Source organism: Microcebus murinus, chromosome 25 (genome assembly GCF_040939455.1).
Source record: "Microcebus murinus isolate Inina chromosome 25, M.murinus_Inina_mat1.0, whole genome shotgun sequence".
Classification (NCBI taxonomy): Eukaryota; Metazoa; Chordata; class Mammalia; order Primates; family Cheirogaleidae; genus Microcebus; species Microcebus murinus.
In genome coordinates, this window is record NC_134128.1 from 15,253,794 (window position 1) to 15,275,292 (window position 21,499).

Consider the following 21,499-nt stretch of genomic DNA (forward strand, 5'->3'; position numbering starts at 1 on the left):
TTATGGGTAGGTCTTATTTTTGGGGAAACACGGTAAATGGACCATTCCTTCAATGGGTTTTAAACTTCCTTTCATCTCACGGTGCTTTACTAAATACTTGTGGATGGATTGTTTCAACTTCTACTTGGCCTGTTAGAACCCTGGCCGCCGTGCCCAAATTGAGCCTTGGTATCATCAAGAAAAACCCAGCCAGGCACCCCCTATCTCTGCACACTTTGTCCCCCGAGATGACATGGGCTGACCTGTCAGAATAACTCCAGTTGGGCGTGAAATGGAGTCACGTGTGTCAGGGAGAAGCCACCTGCCTCACCTTCCTCGGAGAAGGTTGCACGCTGTCAGCACTGAATAAACGATCATGTCACGGCACCTTTGTTTGGACAAACCCACAGGTCTGAGCTTGTGTGGTGTGAAGTCCTTTACGGGTTTCTGACATGGGAGAGGAGGTGGGAAATGTTTGTCTTCTCTATTCTAATGGCATACAGGAGATTTAGTCGGAAAATCCAGGATTAGGAGAGAAAATGACAATCAAATACAAATCAAATCTTTTTTAGGGTTCACCCATCCCAGCGTGTGAATGCGTTTCGTGTTGTTTGTATTAGTGGACAACCTCGTTCTGCACTTTGCACTTGAACTGACCTTGGTTGCAACAGCTAGAATCTGGCAGACGAATTCCTTCCTTTGGACTCTTGCTTTCCATTCCAGCAGGGTGGTGTCCCTAGTTTTAATTCAAACAGCCCCTTGGGCAGAACAGCCTGGTGACCTTTTTAGGTGGACTGTCTCTTTCTCTTAAAAGTATACTGCTTGTTGGCTTCCTGTGGGTGCTTTGGAGAGAGTTTTCTGTTATCTCCAACTCTTAGACCCGAGGCCTTGTGGGTATTTATTAATAGCTTATTTGTGCATTCAGTAAGTACTTACTAAGCTCCAGCCTATGAGTAAGCTCTTGGATTGGCAAGCACACAGGTGAGCCCTTGCATAGCAGACTGAATGAGAAAAGAACCCACGAAGCCTGGACTGGTTGGTGAAAAAGAGAATAATAGTTGCGGGAAAGGAAAGGGGAAACTGAGGCATGGCCAGAGTGAAGGGCCAGAGCTTAGCGCAAGATGTGATGACACGCGTGGATGTGATGGGTTGGCCCTGGCTAGAGTAGAACACAGGTGTGTACGCCCAAAGCGAGTACATGCAGGGAAGGGTATGGGCAGTTTCTAGTCCATTCCCCCCAGTATTTTGATACATACATCTCCAGTCACCAAACATCCACGATCTCAGCGTAATGTTACCTCCTAATGTCTTGACAGTCTCTGCACCCATCATGATCTGTTTCCTTAGAAGTCATGGTTATACTTTCTTTTGTGCGGAAAACTCAGCTATAGTGGTTTCATGGAATAGTGTTTTGTCTAGGAATCTGGTGGGACCTCCTTAAGAAATCCAGGCCAGCCTATTTCTTCCACTGATGTAGAACAGGGAGCCTGTGGTTCTAAGTCTGTTTTGAGCAAGCAAAATAGTCATATCTTGTTGGGGAAATTGGTGTGTATTGTTTAGGAGTAGGTTTGGCTCAAGGATCAGAAAACCGAAATAACACTGGCTCAGGTAGTTTATTTCTCTTCCATGTGAAAGTCAGGTGGGTACTTTAGGCGGGGATGAAACCCGATGGCGTTAGGTCCTTCCATCTGGTTGTTCCACAGTGCATGGCCTCCACAGCTAAGTTCAACTCATGGTCCAAAATGGCAGCTCCAGCTCCAGCCATCACATCTGCATTCTAGTCAGCAGGAAGGAATAAAGGGTAAGAGAAGAACATGCCTTTTGCCTTGGTGAAGCTGTGCTTAGCAGCTTTACACACCACTTCTGCTTACATCCCATGGCCAAAACTCACCTGGCCACACCTGGGGTATGTGGCTTTTACTTTGGGTAGCTGTGTGCCCAGTTCCCTTAATACTGAGGACCCACTGGCAGTGGCATCTAGTCTTCCTATTCAGCTGCCTGGCAGCGTCCTCCCTCTCTGGAGCCCTAAAGATCACCTGTGATGTTGTAACCCACTCACTGGGGACATAACGCAGGTATCTCTGTAATGTGACAACATAGGAAAGAATCAGCTTAGAGCCAGGACTTAAATTCGGACCCCTTTTGGCTGTCAGTTGGTCACCCGATGTTTATTTAGGGCTGCTAGTAATGGAAGGCATCAGACCCAAGGTCTCAGAAGGGCAAACCTATTGGACAATGACTGTCATGTTGGGGTTGAGGAATGAGATGAGCTACTCTAGGAAAAGTCCCAAAGGTAGAGCGAGAAGGAAACCGGGAGTTCTGGAGGTGAAGGCGGCCCCTCCCCTCTGCTGATGCGCGTACGTTGTCTGCCTTCCGTCACCCACAGGGGACTCTTCTGCGTGACAACCCACGTGCCTGAGAGGCTCTGGTCTCCTCCGTGTCCTAGGAGTGAGTGCAGTGGCCAAGAGCCGGGCTCTCCAGTCAGACTGCGTGGGTTCAAAGCCTGAATGAGCCACTTAATACCTGGGACATCTCAGGTCTGATTTCCGAGCCTCCATCTCATCTATAAGCCGGGGTGGAAGGCAGTTTATGATGCTAGAAAACAGCACACTGCAGGACTGCCCGGAACCTGTGCTCAGCGTGACGCCTGGCCCCACGCAAGGATCTGCACATTTTAGCCATTATTACTTTTTTGAGACAGAGTCTCGCTTTGTTGCCCAGGCTAGAGTGAGTGCCGTGGCGTCAGCCTAGCTCACAGCAACCTCAAACTCCTGGGCTCAAGCGATCCTCCTGCCTCAGCCTCCCGAGTAGCTGGGACTACAGGCATGTGCCACCATGCCCGGCTAAGTTTTTCTATATATATTAGTTGGCCAATTAATTTCTATTTATAGTAGAGATGGGGTCTTGCTCTTGCTCAGGCTGGTTTAGAACTCCTAAGCTCAAGCAATCCTCCCGCCTCTGCCTTCCAGAGTGCTAGGATTACAGGCGTGAGCCACCGCGCCCGGCCCGTCTTGCGCTTTTGTGTTTAGTTTTCCATGACCTGTTTCCTTCTCTTGGCTTCTGTCATCCCTTGTCCCAGTGGGGGAGGGGAAGAATGTATTGGGGGGCCCAACACGGGGGCTTCAGGAAAGAGCAGAGATTGGGGTAGGGTAGCACAGGATGAGAGGAAGTGAGTTGACCCATTCCCAAATAAGGTAATAATTCCCAAGGGGCGAATAGGCTAGGGGAAAGGCATGTTGACTAAAAGAGGGAAAACCTAGCAGATCGAGTTTGTGAGTCTTGAGGCCATGGTGAAATGTAATACCTGTTAAAAACTTCAGAGAAATTAAATTTTTAACAGAATTAGAGCAAAGAACAATTCATGAATCGGGCAGCACACAGAACCAGGAGCTCAGATAGCTCTCTTCCCAGTAGTAGGAGCTGTGAGCTCTCATAGGCTCAACAGGAAGCAAAATCGAGAAATCCTCTAATTCACTACAGAAGGGCATTTGCCAGACTGGGGCATGGTCTGATCAGCTGACTGCTTGTGATTGGCTGAAGCCTGGCTATTTGTTACAAAAAGTGTAAGATGTTACTTTGTTTACATACCAATGTAGGTTGCAGTTTGCTGTGTAGGAACTCAGATGGACAGCCTCAGGCTAATGGCTTCCTGTTTATTTAATATAACAATCTTCCCTTTTGATCAGCCTCTCAATCTTCAGAGAGTGACCAAAATCTTTGGCATTGATGCCACTCTGTCACCATCGTAATGAATTTGCTTCATCTCGGTACAGAATTCACAAGTCCTGACGTCAGGTCAGTTGAATGACTTATGGTCTCCTTGTGGTTTTGTTGCTGTAACCACAGTGAGTGGCTGCCTATAACCCTTTAAGACTCTTGAAGAGGGGATACAGTATCCCAGGGATACCCCTATGATGACTATCAGAGACTGAAATACGTTCTTTGACCATTGCGCCCATGAACCAAACCAATTACAATCAGAGTTTCTACAATATCAGAGGTATTTATTCAAGTTCAGCAGGAGGCGAGAGCTGTCACACACACACTCCCCTGTCCAGCCACAAGATAGTCCAAGGCGATCCTCTTATCTTAACCAACTTTAGGAGGTAGTTTAGAGCAGTCTGTTGAGCAACAGTAGCCCTTGCAGTAATGTTTGACAGAGATTTCCAATTATAATGTCATTTACATCTATGCCAAGCCAGAGAAAGAACATTCTATCAAAAGATGCCCATGTATACAGGGTTTTACACCTTCTGGAAAAATCTATTCTTTAGTGCAAATTAAGAGGTGCAGACTAATGTTTACTTTCCAATTGGTTATGGAGTGACAGTGAGACTGTTAGAATACCTAATCCACGTCAACCTCATTTCCCACATGTGGAGACATGGAGTGGCCAATGTATATGGCTGAAAATTAAATTATCCACAGATACAAAGTATGTATCTTTTTTTTAATGACATAGAGCTAGAAAAAATAGATCTTGGAGGGGCAAAACAGTTCCCTGTGGGATGCCTTGTGCATCAGGGGTCACTGGTAGGGAAGCTCTAGTCCTATGTATCCAGGGCTCCAGTATTGAATAATTACATGGTTGGAGGATACTACAGAATTAGGGTTATGAATTTGTCTACCAAGTGTTATTTTCCCCTTTGGTTTTCTTGTTTAGTTTCTGGCATAATTTAACTGTGAGACTCTCACGCTTGGTTTTTCCTACTCTTAGATGTAAACAAGGCATGTGAAATACATGAATCCAAAAGCCTAACCCTATAGCAGGCATCCTCAAACTACGGCCCATGGGCCACATGCCGCCCACCTAGGACATTTATCCGGCCGGCCAGGAGTTTTTGCCACAGCTGCCTGTCCTGCTTAGCAGCCGACTGGTCCTGGGCCCACAGTGCGCACTCTCCAATTGTCTGAGGGACAGTGAACTGGCCCCCTGTTTAAAAAGTTTGAGGACCCCTGCCCTATAGAAAGGACCAGATGTGCAATTTGAATATCACACTTGGACTATCAGTGAAAATATTTTAGGGTGAACTAGATCTCTAGGATCATGCAGGGATTTAGGTTTAACATGACATAGCAGCCTTCGGTTTAGCTTCCTGCAGAAGCTGTCAGTTGTAAATGCTAATGATGGCATTATCTTGCTATGTGTAAACAGATGCCACAGGGAAAGGGGGAAAGGAGCAAAGGTTTCATGATGTGACAGAGGAGAAGCCTTGATCTGTGATCTTGGGAAAACAGTCCACATCTAGGATATTGTCTTCTGATGAGAAACCTCACCGGTCAGTTTTACTTTGAAGTTTCCAATGGGTGTAGTCCCCCGTGTCTGGAGGGGCCCTCTTGAGGGATATGGACTCAAAGTACTGAAGTTTTGCCTTATCAGAGGTCATGAGAACTTGATACGGTCCCTTCCAACAGAGTTCAAGGGCACTCTTTCTCTGGTGGTGTTTCGAAAAGAATCAATCTTTGGGTTCTAGATCAGGAAAGGTCTTTTTGTCATCAGATGATGGGCCACAAAGACCTTTATTTACCTGGTGCAAATATATCTTGGCATAATGTACTTGCACTATTAAGTCCTATCAGTTTATAATAGCAGAATATATAAAGTTTTATTATTAGGGGTAGGTATAGGTCTTTGGTAATTATTTCATAAGGGGTCAATCTGTGTTTTCCAGTAGAAGCAGATGTGATTGCCAACAAGGCAAATGGTAAATGCTTCTGGTCAAAGCATTTGCTACTGTGTTTGTAACATCTTATTTTACTGGACAAATTATAAACCAGTTAAATAAGTATCTCTATCACTAGAAATTTCTCTAGGAATGCCCCATAATGGGAACACAGTTCTGAATAACCTTTCAGCTACTGTTACAGCACTGACCTTCTCTGCCTGGCAAAGCTTCTATCTAGCCAGAGTGAATGATGTTCTTATAACAACACTGTGAAATCCCACAGAGGGTAGCAATTCAATGAAATCCATCTGTAAGTGTTCACATGGTCCGGCACGTGGTAGAAATGTATATATCTGAGGCCTTTTCTGTCTTATTAGCATTATGGGTTTGACAGATACAGCATTGGTTATAGACCATTGTAGCAATTTTTAGAACAGCAGCATACCAATATTTTTTTTAATAATTTACATCATTTTACTCCATGATGAGTTACGGAGTATAGCACTTTTAATAACGGGGCTTTAAAGACTCAGGAAGGACCAGGTAGTCACCTGGGCCCTCCATGAGTTCATGCTTAACATTTAAGTTAAATCCTTTTAAATGTCAGCTTAGTTTCTCCAATTCAGGTGTATAGTACTGTTTATTAAATAAGTTATCAAAGGGAATTAAACCAATCTTAGGGAGTTCATTCAAATTTCATAAATATGTCAGTACTTGCAGACTTAGTGTTAAAATTCATCAAGGGTTTTCCTTGATATTCAATAAATTCTTGTTCTATTTCAGTTTTATGCACCAATGTTTTTCTTCATTACAGTTCCAGAAATTCTTACCCAGTCCAATGGTGATCTTAAAGACAAAACACTAGGTTTATAGTTGGTTGCAATAGCATTCAGGAAAGTACCAGAGTAAAAAAAAAAACAGGAATGAAAAGACTGAAAAGGGCCATGGTTAAAGATCTGATGAGAATTCATTATAATGCAATTGACAAGGAAATTTCAGCAGCATACAATATTTTTAAATAATAACCAGAATTATGACTGATAGGGTTATAACAGGACTATCAGATTTCAAGAAATTTCATACCATTTCTGAAAGACATTAACATACTGTGCATACAATGTGAATTGAAAAGGCTGAGCATCACTTATTCAACAATGCTTCCCATGCAATTTAACATATCACATAAGCATAGTTTAAAAACTCTTTTTTATAAGGAGAAAGAAATTTTTTTGAGATATCCCAAAGGCCTATCTGGAAACTCACAAAGTTTGAGGTCAAAAAGTCTAAATTAAGAATTCAATTTTAGGATGTTGTCAAAAGGTTTAAAACGGATCACAGGTCACTTATTCATTTAACTAGAGTGATAATTAAAAGATTTCAAAGGCAAACGCAGCATGGGGAATTTCCTTTATAAAACAGTCTTTCACAATTTCTTGTTAAGAGCAGACCAATACTCTTAAGAAAACCTTGTTATTTTAACAGAGAGGACCAATTTCTGGTTTTATGTCAGTGTACTTTTGATATTAATGTTCAAAGTCCAACTTAATTGCCTTCAAATATTAACCAGCTTGATCACACATATAATTCCCCTCCTAAGATTCTGCTTCCACAAACTTTCCTATATCCTTTGTTTTTTGTCCAGTACTTTTCTTCCTCCTTATGGTGGAACATCCAGTCATTCTAATTTTAGGCCAAAAATTACTTTTTTTTTTTTCCCTTAACAAAACACATTCTCATACCTAATAGCTTTTCTTACCAAAAACACATCTTACCTTCTTTGTATACTTTCATATACAGTTGTCTTATTATTTCTTGTAAATTTAGTTATTATATTAATATTAATCTATTAGATTTTAGGCACTAATCTGGTTAGATTGGTTTCCCAACCCAGCTTGTGTTTTTTAATTTAACAACTGAGTTGAGGGTGGAGCCCAGTGAAGAATAGGACGATCGTTTTCTATGGCTGGAGTTGGCATGGATACTTCTCACCTTATAGTCAGAGACTGGTTCATTCTTTTTAAATTTGTTTTCAAGATTAAATGGCAGGGAGTGCTGGGGCATAACAAATACCATGACAACAAGAGAGGGGTGGCCAGAACTGGCAGTGCGTAGGGGTGTGAGAAGTGTTTTCAGTCAACTGAGAGGTTCCCATGGGAGATGCAGGATTGAAGAGAGAAAAACAGAACTCATTCTCAAATGTCTCTCTGAAAATGGTCCAAGTGTCAGTTGGACAGGTTTGGACACGGGTACCTTTTGGATGTGCTTTGAAACTCCCACAACATAAAGAGGGATTCATTGATTACTGTCTAGAAAGTCAAGTCTTGGGGGACTTCCTCTGAGGGACCCACTCCCTTTGGCCTAGACTGTTTCCATATCAGACGGTGGGTGTGTAAAAGTGACCAATTTCTTTTCCAGTGGCCTGCCTGTTCACAATAAAGGCAGACATCTTGGGGCACAGTTTTGTTGTTTTGTTTCCAGTTTGGGACCCCTGTGTTTTGGTTTAAAATACATACACAAAGGTCCTCTTGGTTCCTGTAGCTGTAAATTCATGCACATGTTTGCCTTTTGTAAGGAGTTTCCTCATTGCAGCCACTGTACTTCTAAATTGTTTTTGGTAAGGTTTGCCCATTTCTCAAGAAAAACACAGGTTTTGAGTCTATTGTTCTTATAATGAAATTTCCAGATGGAGTTCTAGACACCTTGGATCCGGATTAATCCATGATCTCCTGTCTTCTAGTAACCTTACCCACTGGATCCACTCTAGTTTCTTTATTGGATCCAATCCTAGTCCAAGTCCAGTCAAAGAAATTGCTCAAAATGCAAGTTTACAGAGCGTGAATCTGAGAACTCACCCACCACTGCCAGGAGTGGCAAGAGAGCAGCAGGCACCTTTGCTTAGTCACTCAGTGCTCCTTGGGGTCACTGGAGGTCTCCTTTGGATGACATTTCTGCTGCCAACAACTGTTAAATTTAATAGAGTTTGAGTGAAGAATGATCCATGAGTTGGGAAGCACTCAGAACCGTGAGATCAGAAAGCTCACCTAGCAGTGGGAGCAGCGTGCTTTTATGGGCTGAACCGAGCGTCAGGATTACGTGAGGCAAGGAAAGCAGATTAAGCCACAGCTCCAGCAGGCAGAAAATCAATAAGGACATGCTAGAACTTGACAGAACCAACTGACAACTGTCAACTCATCCAACAGCAGAACATGCATTCTTCTCAAGCTCACACGGAGCATTTACCAAGATAAAGCCCATTCTAGACCATAAAACACACCTCAATAAGACTAAACAGAAATCATATGATATCTATTCTCAGTCCAGAAAGGAATTAAACTAGAAATGAATAACAGAAACAGAGCTGAATAATCACCAAATACGTGGAGCTTATACAAGACATTTCTAAATAACACCACATGGGTCAAAGAGGAAATCAAGAGAAATTAAGTATTTTGATCAAAATCCATGGGAGGCAGTGAAAGCAGTGCTTTCACTAGAGGGAAATTTATAGTATTAAAATGTATACATTACAAAAGGAGAAATATCTAAAATCATTAACCTAAACTTACATCTTTGGAAACTACAAAAAGAAGGGCAAATTAAATCTAAAGTAAGCAGAAGAAAAAAAATAAAAATTCGAGCAGAAATCAGTGAAATTGAAAATAGGAAATCAATAGAGAAAAAAATCAATAAAACCAAAAACTGGTTCTTTCTAAAGATCAATAAAATGCATAAGTCTCTACCCAGGTTAACGAAGGAAAAAGAGGATACAAACTACTAATATCAAAAATGAAAGAGAACATCAATGTAGATCTCATGCACATTAAAAGGATAAAGGGATATTATGAACGATTCTATGGCTACAAATTTGATAACCTCAATGAAATGGACCAATTCCTGAAAAGGCACAATTTGCCAAAACTCACATGAGAATATGATATGAAAAGGACTATAACTATTAAAGGAACCAATAATCAATAAGTACCAGGCCTAGATAGAAGCAGAAGCGATACTTCTAACTGATTCCTTAAGGCCAGCATTCCCCTAGTCATGAAACCAAAGACAGGACAAGAAAACCAAACTATGGACCAATGTCTCTCATGAACACAGATTAAAAAAAGAAACCTTCAATACAATACCATTTTGCAAATCAAATCCAACACCATATAAAAAGAATTATATATCATGACTGAATGATATATAATTCAAAAACCAATTCAAAAATCAATGGAGCTTATACATGAATTAACATTCATCCTATCAACAGACTAAAGAAGAAAAATCACATGATCATATCAATAGATGCAAAAAAAAAAAAAAAAAAACAACAAACTTCTGACAAAATCTAACACCTATGCATGATTCATCTCTAGTTAAGGTCAACCAGGTACCTCCAAGGCTGCTGACTCAGTCTGTTTGTGTGGATATAAAGGAATATTTGAGCCTGATTTATACAGAAAAGGTTTATTTGACTGATAGTTCTGCAGGCCATACAAGAAGCATGGGGCTAACATCTCCATCTGGTGAGGGCCTCGAGCTGCTTCCACTCATGGGAAAGGGGGAAGGGGAGCCAGCGTGTGCAGAGACCCCATGGTGAGAGGGGAAGGAGGGCCAGGCTCTTTTGAACCAGCCCTCACCAGAAAGCTGGTGACAAAGAACTCACTCCCCTACCCCAGAGAGAACATTAATCTATTCATGTGGGATCTTCCCCCATGACCCAAACACCCTTCCTACTAGGCCCCACCGTTGGGGATCAAATGTCAACATGAGGTTTGGGGGAGTCGAATATGGAAACCATAGCAGCAGCTCTCCCTCCCTCTGGGCACGTGTCAGGGGGACAGCTTTAACGGTGTCATCCTGTGACAGAGACCTGCTCGCCCCTCTCACTTTGGATGTTAGGGACTGCGAGTCCTCCTTGCCACGTCAGAACTGGTTCTGCAGGAGGACTGGCCCTTCACCATGGCTGCTAGCGGGGTGGAAGGGTGGTCAGAGAACAGAACACCCAGGTACTTCACATTCTGCTCCACCAGGGGCTGCTGTGTACGAAGTCACTTCCTGCAGGGAGGCAGATCAGTTGACTTGGATGGAAGTTAACAACTCAGCCAGTTGCTGTTAAATATATACACGTCTAAAGGGAGTTCCAGAAGGAGGTTATGGAGATTATTGAACCTCTTACGTTGAAGAGAGCACTTTGTTTGGTGGCTAAGTATGGCCCAGCCAAGGGACAAGAAGATGGATCGCTACTAATGAACTGGTATTGGTTCACTCTTCAACTCCGCTGGTGTCTCCTCCCGAGGATGACAATGTTGTCGTTCCTGAAAGGGGCTGGAGGGAAATTTCACCAAAGATTGTGCTTTCTTTTTCTTTCCTTTTGTTGTATTTTTTTTGTTGTTGTTGTTGTTGTAGTTTCCTCTCTCGTGCCTGGGGCTTTTTGAACTTTTTCTTCCCCAAATGTGGGCTTTCCAAGGGATAACAAGATTTGGGCTTGGTGTGGGCAAGAGTTGCAAGTGGCTTTCCGTGGGACTGGCTGACCCAGCTCCTCTGTCTTGGGCCACGCTTGCCATAACCACCTCCTCCAAACCCTGAGGATGTCTCTGTTAAGTCTTATTTGAACAGCACTGCTATCCTGTTTGCTCAGCTGTGTCGTAACACGCCGAGGCTCTGGGTGTGGGCACCTGCATTCCTTGACAACTCCCATATGCCCCAGCATGCCTGGGGGTTAGAAGAAAATTAGGTTAACTACTTAGACTTGGCCGTGTTTCATTTCTTACAGGCCTAGGGGGCTTCTGCAGTCCTCTGTCCACTGCAGTTCTTTTTCCGGATCATGTGTACAGTTTGAGATGGATAGAACCTACACATCTTGTTAGTGCTTTTGAAATGCAGACTGCAGTTCCTTGAAATCGATAGAAGTTTCTGTTCCAGATCATTCCAGCAGGGCCCATGGGACTCTAATGTGGCTCACAGTAGCCTAAATAGGTTCATCGTAGTCATTGCGAAATGAGATGCGATCCCCTTGGAGTATTTTGGGACATGAATCAGAGGATTTATTCCTAATCTGCTACATTATTCTTTATTTATGTAGTGGTCATAATCATTTCTGGAACAGATCTTTAGGTCAAAAAGAGCCCTTTTGTAGCTTACATGACCCAGCAACAAGGAAAGTTGGCCCTCTTAGTATGGATAAATGCAGAATTCTAGGAGACTCCATTCCATTCCATTCTTTGAGCATAATGCTCCCAGGACACAAACCCAATACATCCTAAACAAGGCACCCCGGCGTGGGCATCATGCCAGCCCTGCCCATTGTCTCTGGGTCCTCACAGCTAAGCCCACCATTGGCTACCATCCTTAGATTCAGCATAGCCATAGTTCTTGGCCGACCTGAGAAATATATAATTGGCTTATACACACAGTCTCCCCTCCAGTTTCTCCGGCCGAGGAGTTGATCACAACCAGCCTGTTATCATTAAATTGCCAGTCTTCACACCCCACCTGTGTTTCCCAGGGCACACCATAGATTGATGCTCTCGCTTTGGTTTCTGCTTCTCATTGTCCCCGTGACTGTCCATCACACTACCCAGCATCCTAGGCTCTCTCCAGGTTGGGACCACGGTCCTCTGCTCCAGCTGAGGTTGGCAGGTAGCCAGCTGTCCTTCTCTGCTCCTGTCCAACCTCTTCTATTGAGCATGGCTCCTCAAATACCCCTCTACCCTACAGATGCCACCTCTGTGGTCCAGGAAGACCTGTCCCCGCTGGTGAGCTGCCCACATGCAAGTCCCCAGCTCTTCTTCCTCTGCCTCATATAAAAAAATCTGAGCTGTAACAGCCCTGGTCAGACCATGCCTTACTATACAGTGCTCAGCCCTGGGCATCACAACAGGATGGTTAGGAGAATTTTGTGAGAGGTGGAGTCAGACCAGGAGGGGTCTGGAAGAATGTAATGAAAGAAAGGAGCCAGCGACATCCACCCTGGGACAGAGAAGACGCGATGGCTGTGTTCGAGGCTGTGGCATGCCACCCTGTCAAAGAGGAAATGGACTGAATCTGTGTGGCTTCAGACACCAGAGTGAAACCCATGCAAGTTACATCTTGTAATAAGATACAGAGACCTTGGGGACAGGCAGTTGTGCTTTAGGGTAAAAAAAAAAAAGGAGGTGCCGTGTCTGCAAGGGTTGGTAACTAGACTCTATATAGAACTTGGGAAAAATCAGCAAGAGAAGATCAAATAGTGAGCAAAGGATATGAACGGAAACTTTTCAAAAATAGGCAGACTAATGGCCAACAAACCTATGATAAAATGCTCAAGATCTCTAATCATCAGGGAAATGCAAAATCAAAACCACAATGAGGTATCACTTATCTCCACTGAGAATGCTCTTTATCAAAAAATCCCAACGCAACAAATGTTGGCGTGGATGTGAAAGAGATAGGAACACTCCTACCTTGCTGGGGGGACTGCAAACTAGTACAACCTCTATGGAAAGTTGGATGGAAATAACTCAAAGAGCTAAAAGTAGAACTACCATTGGATCCAGCAATCCTATTACTGGGCATCTACCCAAAAGAACAAAGGACATTCTATAAAAAAGACATCTGCACTAGAATGTTTATAGCAGCACAATTCACAATTGCAAAGATATAGAAACAACCCAAGTGTCCATCAATACATGAGTGGATTAATAAAATGTGCTATATGTATACCACGGAGTTCTGTACTCAGCCACAAAAAATAATGGTGAACTGCACCTCTTATATTATCCTGGATAGAGCTGGAGCCCCTTCTACTAAGCATCACAAGAATGGAAAAACAAGCACCACATGTACTCACCATCAAATTGGTATTCACTGATCAACACGTATGTACACATATAGGAATAACATTCATCGGGTGTTGGGCAGGTGGGAGAGGGAGGAGGGGATGGGTTTACTCACACATAATGGGTACAGTGTTCACTGTCTGGGGTATGGACATTCTTGAAGCTCTGACTCAGGTGGGGCTAAGGCGACATACGTAACCTACACACTCGTACCTCCATAATATGCTGAAATACAAATAAGGAAGGAAGGAAAGAGGAGCAGATGCCGGGTGTGGTCAGAACATCCTGCCCTGGGATTCGGGGGGCAGCAGACGGACGGGCTGGAGGAGTCGCAGAGCTTTGCCCTCACTGGGTGAGAGGCTCCCTACAGCCCCTCACAAAGTGACTCAGTGGGTCTGAGTTTTGAACGTATTCTTGATGAAAAGTGGGCCACAAAGGATTTTAAGGAGGGAAAAGGAGATCTTGATTATTTTTTGACTATGATTGGCCTTTGATATCCAATAGGCAACCTAAGAGGCCAAGTGGACACCCCGTTTGGGGACCTGAATAGCCGTCCCGTGGGCTGGATGTCTCGGCACCTCTTTGTGGACTCCCCCCGTCCCTCCACCTGCTTGCCAAGAGCAGCCCACCATGATCCACAGTTTCTGCCCCGAGTTGGGCTCTCCCGGGACCCCATGGTTCATTCAGGACATCTCTGCCTTCACCCCTGAAGGATAGTGGTGGCTCTCTCACCTTCAGCACACAGAAGCTTCTGGAACTTCATGCTAAATCCACCATCTACAGCTGTGCTCAGTGTCACCGAGGGCTGCTCACCACTGCCACACGCCATTCTCGCTTTACGGGACTGCACGTCTTTGTTGAGAAGCTCTAACCACGTTCCTTCCATTCTTTCACTGTCCCCCATACTCCTGAGACCCAAGTCGACCACGTGTTTTGGAGAGTCTCACCTGCACTTGCGTACACCACAGAAGGAAAGGGGTCCATGGCCCGGGCACCCCCAAACACACCTGATCTCCTCTAACCTTGGAAGCTAAGCAGGGTCGGGCCCGGCTAGTGACTCGGATGGGAGGAAAAGAGAAGGATGCTCCGGGTCGGAAGCCCATGTCCCCACGGTGACATTCAGAGTAGGAGTCAGGGATTTGCAGAGATCCACGGAAAGGCAGCGGATTAGGAGCCAGAGCGTGGGTTTAGCCCCTGCCCCACGGGGCTGGAGCACGCCGGCCGTTCCACTTAGGCTATTCTCAGCATCTTCAGCTTCAGATATTCTTAGGCCGAGGGAAACGTGACATGTTGGTTGCCATGGCAACGCAGTTATAAATTCTGTTTTGGCAACGCACATCCTCTTCGGAAGGCATTCTAGGATTTCTCCTCCAGCCCACGGGCGCAGAATCTCCCAAAACACCACAGAAGAATGTGACAAGCTCGATTCTGCTGGGAAGTGGCGGCAGCCTACCAGCGCGACGCTCGCTGGGTCCTAAACCACGCCGCACGGTGGCTTAACACAGAATGGGAAATGGGGACTGGCCAGCTCTTAGTCTCAGCTACAGCTTGCCGGGAGACGGGGAAGGGTCCCACAAACCCAGAGCTTCGCTTAGAAGGTGGCCTGGCCTACTCTAATGAGAGCAGGCGGTCTTAAAGCCGAAATCGAGGTCCTGGCAATTCTATAGCATCTGTGACCCGTCTCCTTCAAGGCACAAAACTGAGCTCCCAAGTGATTCCCACAGCAAACCTGGCATTTCATGAATCCACCAAAAAAAGGAAAATCTGCTTGCCCCTGGTTTCACTGCAAAGAGAAACCCATTCCACGGGTGGACAGAGGGGCAGGGCGCAGTGCTGAGTTCAGGTGTCCTTATAGCTATTTGCAAAGACACACGGGGCCAAGGAGGTTGTGTGCAAGGCCGTGTGCTCACAGTGGCAGTACGGACCCGCGAAGCATAACAGACTACCGTGCACTGGGTACTCACCCTGTTCCAGGCGTGGAGCCTGGGTGGGGGAGTCAAACACAGATGCTGCCTTCGTAGCGCTCACCCTGGTGCAGAAAGCAAAAATCCAGGATATAAATGACTGATGCACGTCCCGGAGGAAAACCCGCCCCTGGACCTTATAACAACATATAGCACAACTGGTGTTAATTTCTTGCCTCTGCAAAATAAATGCAAAAGGGAGGTTCTAAGCACCACCAAGACAAGAGGTGGGGGTGGGGGGTTATGTGCATTCGAGGGGTCCAGGAATGGCTTTGTGAAGAAGGTGGCATCCCATTGGCCTTGGAGAGGGTCCCACGTAGGCAGGTGGCATCAGAGATAAAGACACAGGCGATGCTTGGGGACAGGTTCAGGGAATCGACCAGTTCAGTGTGGCTGTAATTCAGGCGCTTGTGAAAAAGTAACGATGTCAGGGCAACAAGGCTGAGCAAGGACCACCTATGCCCTGGTGACCTCCAGCTGCCTCTGAAGGTTGAGAAGAGGTGACCGAATGCAAGTGTACCGGCGTGTGTCCCCAAAGCAGGGGAGCGTCACCCAGAGATCCTTTCCTTCTAGAAGATTACGCTTGCAGATGGTGGGCACACGGGAGCCTGTGGAAGGTCCTCCCAATCTGGTTTTGTCTCCCTGGCTTCTCTCCTGGGTTCTGAGCCTCTCAACGCATGCAGATCAGGGGTCCTCAAATTTTTTAAACAGGGGGCCAGTTCACTGTCTCTCAGACCGTTGGAGGGCCGGGCTATAGTTTTAAAAAAACTATGAACAAATTCCTATGCACACTGCAACATCTTATTTTGAAGTAAAGAAACAAACAGGCGAAAATACCCGCATGTGGCCCGAGGGCCGTAGTTTGAAGACGCCTTATCCAGATGGTTGTGTCCCCCCAACTGACTTTTAAAAGTAAGTAATTTATTCTCCAAATCTCTCAAAGCATGGTCTGTCTTGTCTCACTCACTATGGGGGGGGAGAAATGGAAAAGATGTCCTATGCTTGCACGTTAAACACTGAGCACGTATCAGAATAAGACTGTGTCCTCCTGAGCAGAGAAGGCTCCAGGCTCCCCCGGGTGGGCTGGAACTGGGCACTCGGGGACGTCCCTTTCTGCACGTTTCGTGCTATGAGACGCAACATCTAAGTGGGCCTTTGCTGCCGGCCTCGGCCGAAGGGAAGCTTGTTGGGGTTCAGACTACTTTGGGCCACATCCCGAGATGACAGACTTCCTGGGGTCCTGCTGCAGGCCGCAAGGGAAGGGGTGGGGGAGGGGGAGATGTCTGGGAAGGAGGAAGTGGGAAGAGAGGGGACTGCGGTGGGGGATGGCAGGTCATTGTCTTCTAGAGCAGAGCACAACAGTCAACATCGAACACGGCCTTCCAAGGGCCAGGCCCTTAAAAGCCTTTTTAAAAAAATTGTCACAACCACCATAACAGACATTGGTGGCCCTATTTTTGGAGGAGAAGACAGGCTCCTTGAGGTTTGGTCGACTTAACTCGAGGACACAAGGTTTCCAAGGAGGCGCCGGCTGGGTTCTAATCCAGGACCAAAGCGTCTCCTGACACGGATGGGAGGGTGGGACGCAGGGCCCCGGGGAGCAGGTGGCTTGAGGAGCTGGCCCAGGAGGCAGCTCCTGACCCCTCTGAGCAGGGAGCCCCAGTCAGGCCACGCTGCAGGCCGAGCTCACAAACACGGCACCTCCGCACAGAAACAAACGATCATTTGGAGAGGCGGAAGGCGATCTGTCAGGGCAGAAGCTGAGCAGATGACAGCAGGAACGGGAGTGGGGTGGAAATGCTCAGAGAGTCAGAGATAAGGCCGGAAAGCTGCGTGGTGGTGACGAGCACGTAACTCACAAGTGGTTACTGTGGGCCGGGCACGGTGGCTCACATCTGTAATCCCAGCCCTTTGGGAGGCGGGAAGATCACTTGAGCCCGGGAGTTCGAGACCAGCCTGGGCAACATAGCGAGATCTGTCTCTACAAAAAATAATTTAAAAACATCAGCCATGGGGGGTGGCTAATGCATGCCTGTAGTCCTAGCTACTCGGGGAGGCTGAGATGGGAGGATCACGGGAGCCCAGGATTTTGAGCTGCAGTGAGTTGTGATTGTGTCGCTGCAGCCTGGGCAACCGTGGGACCCTGTCTCAAAAAAAAAAAAAACATTAGTTAAGATGGTAAAGTTTTATGTTATTTGTATTTTACTACGATAAAAAGAACCATTGTTAAAACAAAAATGGATAAGGCCTGGCGTTCCCACTGGTCGGTGAAGTCTGGCAGTGGGCGGGGCTCCCTGGTCCAAGTTCATCAGAGGGCATGACTTGGGGTCACCGGGGGCCAGCTCCTGAGGTTGCACAGGCTGCACTCAGAGCCCTGGGCACACCACCCTCCCCGCAGATGCGGACACGGCCCAGCGGCGACTCTGGCCACAGCGGATGTATGAAGCTTACAAGTCAAAAAGTCACCGTCTCGCAGACGGAATTCGACGTTCATCAACTGTGGGCTTTTCAAAGCAGGGGCTGACGTCCTCCTGAAGTTGCCTCCTTAATTCATTTTAAATTGAATGCCCAGACTGCAGGCAAGTGGGATTATGGAAGCGGATAAGAAGGCAGTCATCTGGAATGGAGCTTTTTAGTTTGATTTTGATTTTTTTTTTTTTTTTTTTGTAACTAAAACCACTATGTCCCGGGCAACTGTCGTAATATGTAGTTTGCCCGTGTTTTTCTTGAGAGCAGTTGGGAGGTGGCTGTCCCGTAAGGAGAGTGCTCTCAACGTGCAGCCCAGGGCCACTGAAGTCAGCCCCTGCTTTGCAGATTAAATCTCCTTATTTTGCCTGTTCCTGTAGGTAAAAGAGTCAGGCTGCCATGGAGGTACAAGCATGGGACTACCACCTTTTTTTTTTTTGAGACAGAGTCTCGCTTTATTGCTCAGGCTAGAGTGAGTGCCATGGCATCAGCCTAGCTCACAGCAACCTCAAACTCCTGGGCTCAAGCGATCCTCCTGCCTCAGCCTCCCGAGTAGCTGGGACTACAGGCATGCGCCACCATGCCCGGCTAATTTTTTCTATATATTAGTTGGACAGTTAATTTCTTTCTATTTTTAGTAGAGATGGGGTCTCTCTCTTGCTCAGGCTGGTTTCAAACTCCTGACCTCAAGCAATCCGCCTGCCTCAGCCTCCCAGAGTGCTAGGATTACAGGCGTGAGCCACCGTGCCCAGCCTGGACCACCACCTTTTAAGACAGATGGTCTGATTTCAAGTTCCAGCTCAAATTCCATTACTTGTCACAGGGCCTTAGGCAAGTGAGTCCGGCTTTCTGAGCTTCGTTTTTATAATCTATAAACAGGGAAAATAGGACAACCTCCCCTATGGGTTGAAGGTCAGACTTTAATAAGAGAAAGTGTCCAGAACTGCTAGCACAGTGCCTGGTATACAGCAAATGCTCAATAAAATAGTTTCCCCCACACTAGAACACAGGGAAGACCATGCAGCCAGGCTAGGGAGCTTTCTGCCCTGCAAAAATTAACTGCTTCCTTCCATAGCCACGAACAAACACTGCAAACTGTCTGTGTTTGATGTCCCAGAGCCTTAGCATTGCTTTTCACACGACAGAGCCTGGTGCTGGGAACCTTCCTGGCCCAAAGTCGTGATGACTTGTAGCCGGAAAGCCTAGATTCCACTAGTGACCGAGCTCCGAGTCACTATTCACCCCTGGTCAAACCCCCCCCCCCCAAATGGCAACACCAAAGTCTTTGTGATCCCTGTGGCGTGAGGACTTAGTCCCATAGCACACGTCCCTGGGAGCCCAATGCCATGTCGTGCTACTGGCCCGGGTGCGCTCTCTGTAGGGCGACAAGCTTGTGCTGATTGTGTTCCGAAGGAACGGCAAGGTGCTACGGCACCAAGCCAAAGGCAAGAGAAACGCGGGCCCTGCACAGAGCGTGACTCTTAAAAGCGCAGCTTACAAAAACCCCCGAGTTCCAGACCCTTCCCTGGAGACAACCATGCTAACAGTAAAGATTCCTCCAGACTGTAACGAGGCCTTTACACATATACATAGACCCTTAAAAATACAGATATGGGGGCACTTTTTGGGTATGAATGGGATATTAATGGTGCTAAAACTTGATTTTTTTTTTTTTCTTACCCAACTTGGGATGTTGGAGATCTTCTTCCTTTTCTCTTTTCAATTGCACAGAGTATTACATAGGGTGGGTGGATGGGCAGTAGTTTGTTTAACGGTTCTCTTATGGGTGGGCATTAACGTTATTCCTACATATTCAATCTTATAATAAACAATTCTACAGTGATCATCCCTGTTTATCCCCCTTATGAACATCTGTGCATATTTTTCTCAATAGGTAATGAGAAGAAGAGAAAAAAAATGCAACTTTTATAGGGTAAATCCAGAATGAAACATAAAATTTTACGGCTTTATTCCCCGATTAGGAATAAGAGAAAGATAACATCAAGAGTGTATTTAATTCCCTAGCAAGCAGACGCAGGCAAAAAAGCAAAGAATGTACTTGAGAAAAATAATGGGCAGTGAGGCTCACTTGAGCCCAGGAGTTCAAAGCTCTAGTGAGCAATGACGACACCATTGCACTCTGGCCAGGTGACAGAGTCAGACCATGTATAAAAAAAAAATAAAGTATAACTTTGTAATAATCAAATATTAGTCTATAGATTTTGATCCATTCAAATATGTTTGGAACTGCATTGGTTACATACTCTATTTTAAGATCTTTATAGAATCCTTCTTCTGTTATTTTAAAAAATTTTGGCCAAGAAATTTTTTTTTAAAAGGGAATATCCTATCACATAATATATTATAATTTAATCAAAACCAGATGGTGTTAGAGTACTAACCTATAGCTAAGCAGGTCCACTTCTAAAGGAGGAGGTAATACAAATTGGGGTGGGTGGGGGGGAAGAGAGGAGTATTTAATACAATATGGGAGAATAATGGATTTGCTATTTGGAAAAGTTTTATTTATATATTCATTTCATACTATACCCAAGTACACTCTAGGTAAATAAAAGAAATATGAAAAATTAAACCTTAAATCAGTACATGTTTAGCAAACAATTTGGCAACATAAAGCATAATTCTAAGAAACGTTCATTACTTCCCATCTAGTGATTTTGCTGTCAAGTGTCAATCCTAAAGAAATAATCATGATAAAGAAAAATGTGGTGTGTCAAATTCTTCAACATCCTTTAAGACTAAAAAATTTAGAAACAACCCAAGGACTCAACGAAAGGAGTATGGCTGACAAATTAAGGAATAATGAAACCCTTGGGTTGTAACGTTTTCATGCCGTGTCAATTTCAAAAAGCAAAATTCACCATAAAAGACACAGGGTGGTTTAAGAAATAAGACATCAGCGAGATGGTGGAATAGGACATTGCATCGCTCACCTCCCATGCAGAAAATCAATTTGAACAACTATCCACCCACGAAAACGCCTTCACAAGAGCTTAGGAAACCCGATGAGAAATCCCAGCATCAGGGTGTAGCACAAAAATAAGAAAAGGCATGTTGAAGAGAGCAGGAAAAACAGTTTTATGTGACCCACATCACCTCTCCCACACCCCCAGGCAGCACAGCATGGAGAGAGACTCTCTCTACTTGGTGGAAGGTGAGGGAAGTGAGCATTGGACTTTGCCTCAGATCCTAACACTGGGCCTGCCCCAGAAAAGCCCAGTGCCATGCAAGCCCCCAGAGCCCCAGACTCCAGGCTGATACCTCTGAACTGAACATAAAGTCCTGCTCCTGTAGCCCCAGGATCTAGACCAGCCCCAGCTCTGGATGGCCCTCATAGCTCTAGGCTTCAGGTTCACCCCCAAACCGGGCAGGCCCCCGTAGCCCTCGTCAGCAGGCCAGCACCCATGGACCCTGCCTCCAGGCCAGTCCTCATGGCCCCAGACTCCAGGCTTACCCCAGGTTCTAGACCAGCACCTGCAGTGCTATGGTCCAGTAGCCCCAGAGGTTAGGTGTGTCCCAGCTCTGGGCCAGCCTTCACAGACCTGGGCTTCAGGACTGCCCCCTTAACCCTTTGCATTCCAATGTCGAG

The 21,499-nt window shown here is 45.6% G+C and overlaps 1 protein-coding gene and 1 long non-coding RNA gene across 3 annotated transcripts in view; one reads left to right on the forward strand and one right to left on the reverse strand.

Annotated features, from left to right (window-relative positions):
* The window catches only part of CCDC3 (coiled-coil domain containing 3), a 69,881-nt gene that overhangs the window by 34,211 nt on the left and 14,171 nt on the right, over window positions 1-21,499 (forward strand). The window lies entirely within an intron of this gene.
* LOC105871995 (uncharacterized) lies at window positions 1,577-15,564 on the reverse strand. The gene is made up of 2 exons (XR_012914923.1): window positions 14,482-15,564; window positions 1,577-1,756 (listed from the first exon to the last, which is right to left on the reverse strand). It is a non-coding gene; the product is annotated as an uncharacterized LOC105871995 (long non-coding RNA).